This window comes from Paroedura picta, chromosome 2 (genome assembly GCF_049243985.1).
Source record: "Paroedura picta isolate Pp20150507F chromosome 2, Ppicta_v3.0, whole genome shotgun sequence".
NCBI classification, from domain to species: Eukaryota; Metazoa; Chordata; class Lepidosauria; order Squamata; family Gekkonidae; genus Paroedura; species Paroedura picta.
In genome coordinates this window covers 156,455,204-156,468,208 of record NC_135370.1, presented here as the reverse complement: position 1 = coordinate 156,468,208, position 13,005 = coordinate 156,455,204, and the positions used below count along the sequence as shown (strand labels likewise).

Sequence of the window (13,005 nt, the reverse complement as noted above, 5' to 3'; positions counted from 1 at the left end):
TGAATGCTGGCTGTGCAACTTTCTCCCAAAATACATTTACTGAGCTATGCTATGCAGAGTTTAATCAGTGTAGATGCAAATATCAAATTCCCTCTTCCAAGAGTATATATCCAGATCCTGATTGGTCAATGGTTTTATTTTCCCATTTTGTTTCTGCCAATGATGAACTAAATATAGGCTGTAACACGTATGCCTAGCAATTTTCTCATGCATTCATTATAATAGTCATGAATGGATAAAGCCTTCACTCAGATCTTGTCAGCAAATCCTCTTGGCCAGTGAACAAACAAAACAGTCAAGTGCAACAGAAAGAGATTTTATCTGGGACTGAAAGATAGTTCAATTTATTATTGTGCTGCACCATCTTTAGTACCAATAGTGGTGACTGGTGGTGAAAAATAATGTGAAATATTCATTGCTAGAATTTGCAACTCCCTATGTCATAGGAACAAACAGTGTCAGGCTTAGCCCACATTCAGGTGTGATGAGAAATTACAGGGCAAGTTTAAATAGCCTGGTTCCTTTTAGATCAGAGAACACCAGAGGCACTTTATATTTCATTGATTATTCATGACTGACCAGTGTCTGATTTTATTTTCTTGCATGTATCCAATTGTTTTATTGTTGTAATCCACCCTGAACCTTCAGGAAAGAATGGCATAGAATTCTATGCACATTAGAGAAAGACCTCAGCCTCTATGTTCTGTTGCTGGACCTCCAGAGGAATTGATTGGTCACTGTGTGAGACAGAATGCTAGAGCAGATGGACCCACTGGTCTGATCCAGCAGGGATCTTCTTGTGTTAGGTACAAATAGGAATGCTCAAACATCTGCTAGTTTGCCACTTCCAAACAGGGAGCTGATTAAGTGGTTGATTGTTTAGTTGTTCATAGCCTGTTTGCATGTTCAGCACTCCCAGTTAATTCCGCATCATCTGTGAGTCAGCATTTTACTCTTCCTGGCTAAACTTCAACCCATGGAGCTGCAACCCTGGGAAGATGTACAAGTGGGGTGGGTACAGAAACAGAAGCTAATTCACAACCAATTGCAAGGATCTGGTAAGAGTTGGAATCTGATGCCCAAACCCTGTAAGCTTGGCTGCCTACCAGCCTACTACTGAGACAAAGTGTTCTTTGGGGCAAAAAATAAACAATAAAAAATCAGAAGCTGATTCACAGCTAATTACGGTCGAGTGCCTGCTTATGATTTCCTCACCCAAAAATAGTTGTGTCTGAGGAAGCCCAGGAGAGACTAAAATTAAAGATCTGAAGCCTCTGTTTTTTTTTGCATTTCAGTCTTTCTTGGAAGCAGCAAATTTGGGGGGAGATCACTCCCACCTGATCCCTGATCAACTGGGAATTGGTGTCTATGAGAAACCCCCCTACACTTCCTCACATTTCTTCACTTTTAATTTTCCCTCCAAAATTAAGTATTGTTCTTTCTGGAAGCATGGGAGGGGTATCCTGGAAACATTTTCTGGGTTAACTCTCCTAATTTTCTTTCTGAAAGTGGGGTGAAAGAACACAATTCCTGATTTCTACTTTACTTTTCTACAAAGTGATTTTGGGATACATTTTATTTCAACTTTTCCCTTCACTTGAGAGCTATGTGAGTGGATGGAAGGTCTCTGTTCTCTGTGTTTGGGGCTTACTTTCATATCACAGCCAAATCAGCAATAGGTTTTCAGCATTTCAGCAAACAGAATAATCTCAAATCCATTTGAAACTTTCTTCCTGGGAATGAGGTAAAACATCACCCATAAATCCTGGTTTTTATTTCCCAACATTCTGAATCTGAGGCATGGTTTTACCACAAGATTCACCTTCACTTGGATATGTGTGTAGTGGTGGTGGGGGGAGGGGCTGTGGCTTTAAACCCAGAATATTTTCCCGGTATCTGGGTTGGTTGTGGCTGGATACCCAAATCAGTAGGTACATAGTTAGGAAGTCAGTGCATCTGATCCAGGACCCAGGGAGTGCATTGGGAGCTACACCCCTTCCAGGCCCCTCCAAGTTTGTGGACCTTCATGGTCATATGTACAGACACCACTTGGCTCCTGTGGGGAGCTCTCAATGCCCATTTCATCCATAGAAAATCATGACATGGGAAGGTAGTTGGGTAGATCACCACCTTCCAGAGCCAAAGGGGAGAAGGGTGGACACTGGACAAGACCCAGAAACCATGTCCACAATGAGATGATACAATTAGGAGGCTGTGAATTTCACATGCATAGCACCCTAGGAAACAGCTAAACAGTTAACAAGTGCAAACAAAGGTTCATGAACTCAGGGGGTCTACACTAGTTTGGGGTTCTCAGTTACTGTAGGAGGCAGCAGACTATCTGAGGATAGGAGATCAGAATCCAACTCTTAACTGATCAGTGGATCAACCGGCAATTGCCTGTTGATTTCCCCATCTACAAGTTTATGGCTTAGCAGGGAGAGGGACTAAAAGCTCTGACTAATTCTGTTGGGCACCATGAACATGGTTTTGCCTAAGCCGAACAAAATCTGTGTTCAGCCTACAGATATACAGATAGAACATACGTGGAAATACGAAGACTTGCTACAAGAAAGAGGGAGACTGAGACTGTACCCTCAAGGGACTTTATCAAACACACATCAGCATCTGTTGTCTCCTTTCTCTCTGTCTCTCTCTTGCATAATTTCATAGTGTAAAAGGGAATCACGTACTCCAAGTTCTAATGGGTGCTTGTACAGAGCAATTTCTTAACTATGAAGGCCTATTGAGGTGATATCTATGGTTGAGCAGCATTACTATTCTTTGGGTATAGGATCTAGTTTCACCTGTGGCATGCCACTTTAGGCCAGACCATAGGAGAGAACCATTCAATGTAAATCCACATTAGTACTTTACAAAATATGAAGGAGAATCAAGTGGACACACAGGAACAGTGCATCCAAGATTGATTAGGAAAGAGCTACTTAAGAAATAGGTCCTGAGAATAAGTTTAAAAGAATAAGGGGAAATGGTTTCATGAATGTACAGAGTATCAGGCTGAGTGGGCAAAATGAACAGGTGAAATGGTGATATTGTTCTCCAAACATAACACTTTATTATTACTTTTTTGAATTATTATACTTATAGCCCACATTTATTCCATTATGGAACCCAAAGTAGTGTACGTATGTTCCCAGAAGTTCTCCCATCCAAGCAGTGTCCACACTCAGCTCCACTTAGTTTTGGTGAGGTGGCCTCATAATGGTCTTTCTAATCAAACTGTGGGGCTTCAGGCAGCAGTGTTTCTGGTGGCGGCCCATTCTTTCATTATGAATGCTTTCCTGTGGGAAAAGAACCATTTGCATAGAAAATTAGAAATGCAGGATGTGAACACCTACCCAAGAACAGTTTTATTGTCCCCTCTGCTGTCTATGTAAACTAGGTCACAGATGTAAACCAGTTTGAGTGCTTGCAACTCCGACAGGCAATATGCCTGGCTTTAAGCAATAGGGCCACTGTGTTGGCCTGAAGACAGACTTTCCTTCAGTTCAGGCAGTTTGTTGATTTAAATCTAATCAGTCCTGGGCATCAACCATTTCAGGTCTGAGCCGGATGCTGTGTCCATCAAAATAAAAGCATCAGTACACACAAACCCTGGATTTGGCAATCATGTTTCTGTACAGAAGGATGGAATTCAGCAATACCTGCATGCAATCTCATGCATGCAATGCAAATTCCAGTGTGCATCTTGGGGGATCATCAAGTTAATATAAAAGTATTAGTGTGGAAATCACTGCAAACCAGGATCCCAGTTTAAATCAAGCAATTGCATCAAAGGTAGCATCATTTACATTTCAGAAATCATAATGCCATTGTTGGAGAATTAGCAAGCATTTTCCTCCACATTTCCATAACACCAAGTAACATAAACATTTGCGCTAATATAGTGGAATCTTTCTGAATCACACAAAAACTCAGAGGCCAATTTCCATTAACTGAGTTTGTGGATTATCTTGCAAACAAATAAACAATGCAGGAGCAAAACAACTGTGTGTGGCAATGTATTCTGCTCACATACTCTGACAATTATAGCCCCGTTTTAATTATTGATGATAATTCATAATGCACTAGTAAATGTTTGGTAGCATGTTTTGCGCAAATAATAATCATGCAGCGAGACCCTGAGAAAGAATCATAGAATCATAGAATCATAGAGTTGGAAGGGGCCATACAGGCCATCTAGTCCAACCCCCTGCTCAATGCAGGATTAGCCCTAAGCATCCTAAAGCATCCAAGAAAAGTGTGTATCCAACCTTTGCTTGAAGACTGCCAGTGAGGGGGAGCTCACCACCTCCTTAGGCAGCCTATTCCACTGCTGAACTACTCTGGCTGTGATTTTTTTTTTTTATGAGCACCCCCTGTATTCCTTCATCCAAATCACTGATGGATATGTTGAACAACACAGGACCCATGACAGGTCATTCTCCAAAGTGACCATTTCTAACAGGAATATTGATCTCTGTAGTCAGAAGATCAGTTGTGCTTCTGGGAAAATTCCTGGTATCGATAACTTTGAGGCTGATGCAAGGAAGGATGCTTGGAAACTGAGAAAAAAGAGATAGTAGCTGTTCCACTTGGAGGCAGTACAGCAATGAGGTGGTGGTGGTGGTGGGGAGAAGCTAGGAAACAGATTAGGATTACAGAGTGCCCCCCCCCGGCCACTGGTGAGGGATGGAGAGGAAGAGATGCCAGGTCCAGGTTGGGGAGATTTGAAGGTGGAGCCTGGGGAGGACAGGGACCTCAGTGGGATATGATGCCATGGAATCAATCCTCCAAAGCATCTATTTTCTCCATGGGAACTCATTGTTGTAGTCTAGAGACAAGCTGCAATTCCAGGGATGTCTAGGGTTGCCAGCTCTGGGTTGAGAAACTTTGGGGGTGAAGCCAGGAGTAGTCAGTATTAGGGGTAGGGAGGAGTCCCAGTGGAATATAATGCTATGGAGCCCACCTTTTAAAGCAGTCATTTTTTCCAGAGGAACTGATCTCTGTTGCCTGGAGAGCCGCTGTAAAACTGGGGATTTCCATGTCATCCCTAGGAATGCCATCTACAGGCTGTCATCCTTAGGGTAGATACAGGTGGTGGCCCTTGTTGAGCTTCCACTGTAAACTTAGGCCCTGTTGGGGGTTATTTGGAAATCTCAGTAAACCCATCAAGATGTGCCCTTCCAGGATTCTGTAACCTCCCAGGGACTTGCACAACCCGATTTCTCCCCCCTTCCCCCTTTAATGGACTCTCCTCCTCACTCAACATTCTGTGCCTCCTGAAGCTTATTCAGACCTTATCTCCATTGCGCTCCCCACCCTCTCCGGACACACACATGCACATCAAATTTCTTTAGCTTAATTAATAAAGTTCGACTTTTCTGGGTACTTGTGGGTGGCCTACATATGCTGATGTTCATTACGCTTATGGGTGACAGCCCCTTTACTAGTCGAAGAAATAATGGCAACGTTCATTCCATGGCTTTGCCTAATGTGAAACGTCAGGGTGAATTTGTAAGTCCACATTCAGGCAAACACCAAGGGAGAGAAAAAGTAGTGAAATTCCTCAGCGGGAGTTTACACATCCCTAATGTTGCCATCTGTAAAACAGCAGGGCTATCTCGTGGGGGTTGTTGTGAAGGCAAAGAAGAAAGACTGTGAGAATGTTTAACACATAAAAAATACTCAATGCACAGTAATAATACTGTTTGCTTTGAATGTGGGATGATGGGCTGCAGAAAGCTATATGATGATGCTATTTTTAACTCTGGGTAAATAAAATAGGCCATAAAACAGTTGAGTTCTGCATCTGATAACAAACACATTCTTATCTCCTTCCTTTGTGTCCCTGTGTCAGTACACATTACCTTTGTTGTGCTGTGCCTTGAAGTAACTAATTAGTGAGATTAAAACGGAAACAGATTTCAGTTAGCAGCAATTTTAGAATTCATAAAGGTCAAGGAAAGTACTAGGACAGGGGTCACGATAAACCAATATGCAAAACACTCAGGATTACAGAAGGCAAAATTAAAGCATTTATCAGAAGAAGTGTGTACAAATTTTAAAATAGTGGAAGACCTGTTTAACATTTAGGCAAGTAAGTTTTATAACCCTGTCTATTATGCTGCAGTAGCAAACTCTGATAGCATCGGCCTTTCATTCAGTACCTAGAACTGAGCAGCATTTTTAATATAAGTAATATATAGCTTGATCACCCAGTGCTTTTTATTGTGCTGTTGTAGGGGAGGAGATGGTGATCACAAACACACACACACACACAAACACACTGAAATGGCTTCAGTTCATACCCAGACAAGTTTAAACCTCTCAAAACAGTTTTTTTAAGTACTTTGTTGCAAAAGATCAAAGGGATGGGGGAGGAGCTTAATATCCAAGACACCTTCAATTTCACAGGGCCTCATGAAGAAAAATGTCAATGTAGGGTCCCTTCTAGCCTGCTGCTTTGCAGTGCCAGTTCTATTATCTGTATCCCCTGCCATATAAAACTACTAAACTGCCTCCAGGTAAAGAGCTTAGAGGTTTTATCGTCTTCTCTTCCTTGCAGTCATTTTTGACTCTTCCATATCCTTATCACCCCTCACGTCCTAGAGGCATCAGGTTCTGCCACGCTCTCCCCCCTCCACATTCTTTGGGGGGTTTTCTCATTTTATATTACCTTTATTGCATTGACTTTATTGGCTTTTAAATAGATGTTTTATTGTCTAGATGTTTTGGCCCCTTTCTATTTTACTGTATTATCACTTTCTTCCTATTGGCCTTCCTTCCCATTGCATCTTCTCACCCTCTATAGCAGGGGTAGTCAAACTGAGGCCCTTCAGATGTCAATGGACTACATTTCCCATAATCCCCTGCCAGTGTTTGCTGGAAGGGACTCATGGGAATTGTAGTCCATGGACATCTGGAGGGCCACAGTTTGACTACCCCTGCTATAGAGGGTGTGTCCATGTAATCTCATCTCCCCCCCCCCCGCCCTGTCATTCTCTGATCACTTCATGTTTCCTCTCTGCTCCCTACTATTGATCACCATTTTGCACTAGAATTAAGTATCTAGTTCTCACTGCGACAATCTCTTACTGCCTGGATATTTCTGTGGTTTCATTCTTTCAAACAGGTTATTTTCTGTCTCTAGAATCTTTCTCCCCTCACAGAGAGCAATCCTAAGTAATCGCAATCAGAAGTAAGTCAAATGTTATTCATTGGTCTTTACTCCCAGGGATGTGGTCTTAGGTTATTACTGAGAGTTTGCTTAGTCTTATTGTTCCCCTAAACATCTCAGGTTCCTTCAGCTCCCCCCCCCCCTTGCAATCCTTATCCATTATTTCTTTCTGACTCTGAGATCCTAAACAGATTCATACTTTTCTAATTGCATTGAAGTCTATGGGCTTAGAAAGGTACAAATCAGGTTAGGATGACATTGTGGATCTCCTAGACATCCTTTCCCTTTACTTAAAAGAGTAACCCTCAAAACTGGGTCCAGCTGGGGCCCATCCAGATGTCAAGAGAAGGGATCCATTAAATTCCATCCATCAGTGCGACTCCATATGACATTCCACTATTTCCCAGTGCATTTTTCTTTTCATCTTAATGTGTTCCAAATTCATTAATGGCTGATGCAATGAGCCAATTGCCAATTGGCGGGAGCTGAGAGAAACTGAGAGTTCTGTTCCCTCCATGGCCACAAATTAAGCTATATATTAACAGTATGTCCATAGATGGATAGTTGCGAAGACCTCTGGTTATTAATTTACAAAGAGAAACTGTTTCCTACTTATTACTGTTTTGTCCTTGAAGTATCTTGTAGCGCCATCTTCAAGCACAGAGCACATAAAGCACAAGTAATCTTACACTTTCACTATGCTTGCATGTTGGTAAGCATTCATAAACTCAATGGGGTTTTCTTCTAAGTAAATATATGTAGATTTGTGCTGGATGGGAATGGAATTCTCTAGAGATAAAACACACTCCTGAAACCTCTTCTCCAAACTCCCCTTTGCAAATTATTATGTTGAATATTTTAATAGCCTCTGTTGAACTGCATGAATATTTACAAAAATATATTTGCAAATGTTTATTTCGGCTCTAATGGTGGGAGGGAATGGGCAGTGCTGAGGTAGCTTTAAGAGAAAACAGATCCATTGGTGTGAGTTGTGATGGCTGAAGGAAACTAGAGTTGCCAGCTGGCTGGAACAATAGATCCATGAAACAGAGAGAACTTTTTTAAAAAGTTCAACAATTTTGCAGGGCCTGCAAAAGGAAGCTCCTCCACCAGGCATTTGGTTGGGGTCAGCCTGAACGAATCACATTCCATTGCCTCTCTCCCCCCCCCAAGCCTTCCCCCCATGTAAACCACCACCCATTTGTCCAAACCATGGGGTCATCAGTACACTGTAGTTAAACTACTATTCTCCATTGTTCTACTGTTCCAGCATTCTGTTCTCTTGTCATCACTGTATTGTTACTGTGTACAACTATTAAGTTATCTGTACAGTTCCCTGTTCCCTAAGTTCTATATAAACCACCCTGAGCCTCAGGGTAGGGCAGTATATAAATATAATAAACAAAAGAACACAAATATTTATCAGGTTATATTATTGATCTCCATGCCATGAAAGAACTTCAACTTCCATTTCTACATATTAATACTCTATTAAAAGGGTGGACTATTTTTCTCCAGGCCTTAAATGAAACTTCCATACTTAAAAGCAATATACTGTACCTTTAAAAACAGCTACTGGAGATAAATTGTGGATGAAAACTGCTACTTTCGTATCCAGTTTTGTGGTTTCTCATGGGACCTGGATGGCAGCTGTGTGAAACAGGATGCAGGTCAGATTAGGTCTCTTCTCATTCTCCTGACCTGCCATTTTTATGGTGCAAAGCACATGCCGCTGAATGAGACTCCGCAGGACTGAGGAGATACTATGGACCGCCTCTGACTGCTGACAAATTGGGTTTCCATGTGGGCCTTGGGCATCTCCCAGAATTATAACTGTCCTCCAAACAATGGAGATCAGATCCCTTAGGGAAAATGGCTGCTTTGTAAGGTGACCTCTGTGGATTTATACCCAATGAGGTATTTCCCCTCCCCAAACGTTGCCATCCTCAAGTTCTACCCCCCCAAATCTCCAAATATTTCCAAACTCAAAGTTGGCAGTCTTATGTGACCTGGGAACCCCGATATATAAAAATATGTGACCTACTAAATTAACTCAATTAACTTTGAAATGCGTAACTCTGCTATGACTGCAGTGTAAAATTATCTAACTACTCCACTGGTGTCACATTTACCTCCAGCCAAAGTCTGCAAACAGAATTGGCTGCTAACCAGCATACTAAACTCCCATTTGAACATGCAGTTTGAAAACTGTTCCGCATCGCTCAAAAACCTCTAATTGTAAAAACAATTTGTTCCAAATAAACTTGGAATCCCATTTGTGTCTTTCGTATTATGCTTTCAGGGTTTTTTGTGCGTGTGAGAGAGAGGATTTATTTTGCCTTATTTCCGTCTGCACCGCTCTCTCTGTTTCATGCAGAAGAGTGATTTGCATGACAATGGGCCTTCCTGCCTTTTTAGAGGTCACCTCCTCCGGCTGCCTGTTCCGCCCCTAAAGTCATAATCCTCTCCCTGTGACATCACAATTAGCTTCTGAGGAGATGATTACAGTCACAAACAAAGGATTATGACTTCAGGTGGCTGATAAGCAGTAAGAACAGAAGAGTTCAAGGCGAGGGGGGGGGTTGCTGTTTTTTTTCCATGCTGATATCCATATAAGGCAGGAATGACAGGAGGCATCCGAAGATGGAAGTTGCACCATGTCAGAAAATATTTCCAGACTAAGCACTTTCTCCAGAGGTGTCAGCAGCTTCTTAGCACTTCTTTGTTAATTGTAGTGATTTAATTAGCTTCCAAATAAATGCTGCTTGATAGCTTCAGGGGATTGAAAATATTCACTGTGAAATGCTTTAAGCTAGAGTATCCCTTAAAAGCATTTCCATTTCAGACACTTCAGTGGAATGTTAATCTTCATATGACTTCAATAATAAAATAGCAGTGCAATTCTAAGAAATCTTATGCCCTTATAAAGCCATTGAATTTAATGGCTTTAAAAGGATATAACTTTGTTTAGGATTGCACTGAACATGTGCATGGCATTTGGCAACCGTAACAGTAACAGGATCTCTCATTTGGATCTAAACATTTTCTTTGTGAATTCAGCATAAATGAACAGGAATGAAGGAAAAGAACAGGGCAGAAGAACCGTCAAATTAGGATTAACAGATGAAAAAAATACTGCATTTAAATCTAGGAAAGATTTTTGTCAAGGAATAATTGTATGTAAACTGTGAAGAAGAAGAAGAAGAAGAAGAAGAAGAAGAAGAAGAAGAAGAAGCCCTAATATTACTGCTCAGTCAGAACAGCTTTCTCAGTGCTGTGGCGAGCCCAAGGTCACCCAGCTGGATTAACATGACCAGATTTCCGTAGTAAGGCACAGTGGGTGTTTTAAGCTTCCCTACTACATCCTACTGGGACAGCAATCTGAAAATCCACTGCATCATAGAATTTCAGTCAAAGCTGGACTGGGAAATCTAGTACAGGAGTTTCTTTCTTTCTTTCCTGGGGGTTTAACCAAATATTTCTGTGTCTACTTAATAATAAACCACAAGAAATATTTACCCAAAATGAAGCATTTTGTAATTTATGATGGACCGAAGTTCATCATGTAACTCGTAAAAGTTCCATTGAATGCATGTAGTAAAATTGTTGGTGAAATTAGGGCCTTTAGACCCATGATTTGGAAATTAATATTCTTTGTATAACAATCTCTTGCATCTTTTCTCTAAACACAGCCATTAACTTATATTTCAAAATCATGTCTGGTATCCAACCATACACCAATGGAAACTACTAGATAAATATGGATTATCCTTCTCTAAATGCTTTCTCCATCACTCTCTGAAGACTCCCAAAAAGCAAAAAGATTGTGCTTAGAGTAATGGGATCCATCTGGACAAAAAAGCAGGGGCATTGCAGAAGTGAGAATATTCCATAATTCCATATGTAGAAGAGGGGGCAATTTTGTCCAATTTCTCCTCTTACATGCTGGGGGAAGTGGAATAACTTCCATGATGGACTGGTAGTTGTTTCCTTAGAGCCCTATGTTTTATATGTGAAAAAGACAAGCAGATGATGTACATTAAAAATATGTTTAATATAATAACTATATACAGATATCCCTGTTACCAGTAAAATACCCCTAAATCCCAATAAAATACCCCTAAAAAAACAACAATATCCTGAGAAAAAACCAACATCCAAGTCTTCCCCTTTGGGGGCAAATAATACATAGCCCAATTTCAATAAGATTCTCAAATCTTCTGCATAATGGAGAAAAATGGCCTAATATTGTAGCACAGGTTGCTTAGCAGAAAACATTTCCCCTGTTGCTTCTGGCCCAATGAATGCATTTACGGAACATATTTTGAAGCAAGGAAAAATGAATCATAAAAATTCCCATCCCAATTCGACCTTTCCATTTAGAGTGATTAGTAAAGAAAGCTTAGATGCATTAAGATTTTATACATTGGAATCAGACACCATAGATTTCAGTAGAATATGAGCATAGGCAAGATTTCCAACTAAGGTAACAACTGGATTTTCAGTGCTTGAAGAAGCTTTCACTTTGATGTTGCTGAAACACAATAACGTCACTCAACACCTTTCCAGCATTTAATAGTGCACAAATGATAATTAATTGATTTAAATCTACCTTGATGAGAGAAGCCAAGGAGCTCAGATTAATCCTTCATTCTCTCGAATTTCCTCTTGCCCAGAGGATACGCCAGTGCGTTCGGTACTCAGCCCCCTATTGGGTTTAATTTATATAAATGATCTGTTGCTTCCCCTCACACTATTGTAGAGGGTACCAGGCATCCATGCAAATTAGAGTCGGGCTGGTGGTAATGAACTACACAGCGGACGCTCTCCGCACGGGCTGTTGCTAATGCTGATTTAATTATTTCCTCGAGAAACGTTACATTTGAGAAGTTTTCTCTCCAAGTATTGTCCAAGCCACAGCCAGATGCTGAAGGAAAATTCAAAGTATTAGAATTGAGGGAACTTTGTGTTTCAAGGCCCTTGAGGGAATTTGTGGAGAACAGCATAATAAATAATGATCAATGCTTACTTAAAATTCTATACCTCATAAAACATATCATCTAGAACAGAGTCGTATCCAACATAAATTTGTGCCGAAGGTTGTTGGGATCCCCAAGCCCTAACTTCCCTAGAGCCCATCAATCCCACAGTCTTGTCCAGGAAGACTCACCTGCCAGCCACCCTGGTGGAGCTGGATAATACTAGAGTTCTGCAGAGGCAGGAACAGGTGATGGAGGACAAGTCCCAGCCACCACCAGCAAGTAAGGGACAGCCACGCCCTGTAGGGCCAGGAGGAGAAGAGGGCCATGGTCGGATGGCAGCATCCTGCAGCAGGGGGTGAGGGGGCACAGGGAAAAACCTCCTACTGGGGCAGCATCCCAGAGTGGAGCACAGCCACAAAGGTAAGATGAGCTACCCCACCATGACAAAAAGGGCCCAGACACCACTGACACTAGGAAGCAAAGCCATCACAAATGGCAGCTAAGAGAGCTTGTCAAGGGAGGCAAAATGGAAAGTTGCAACCACCCAGTGGGATCAGAAACACCTGACAGTAAGAGTCCTGAAATGTGGAAGACACAGAGTGTGGAAGGAAGGATCAGCAGGAAGCATTAAAGCCTCAGTTGGAGTGGAGCCAGGGGGGGGGGGAGAAGAAAAGGAGGCTCCTAAAAAGAGGTCAGGGAGGAATTGGGCAGTATGAAAGTGAAGGCAACTACCACACTGCCAGGATGCAGGCAGTCAGTGGCAGCCAAGCCAAGCCCATTTTGAGACCTCCTGGAATCTCCAAGCAGGGGAAGGAACTTGTCAAGATGGTAGAAGATTGTGTT

General features: G+C 41.7%; 1 long non-coding RNA gene across 1 annotated transcript; it reads right to left on the bottom strand.

Annotated features, from left to right (window-relative positions):
* Nucleotides 1-3,051: 3,051 nt before the first annotated feature.
* On the bottom strand, nucleotides 3,052-9,624 carry LOC143828830 (uncharacterized). Its single transcript, XR_013227913.1, has 3 exons — nucleotides 9,520-9,624; nucleotides 8,741-8,830; nucleotides 3,052-3,302 (listed from the first exon to the last, which is right to left on the bottom strand). It is a non-coding gene; the product is annotated as an uncharacterized LOC143828830 (long non-coding RNA).
* Between the last annotated feature and the right edge of the window lie 3,381 nt (nucleotides 9,625-13,005).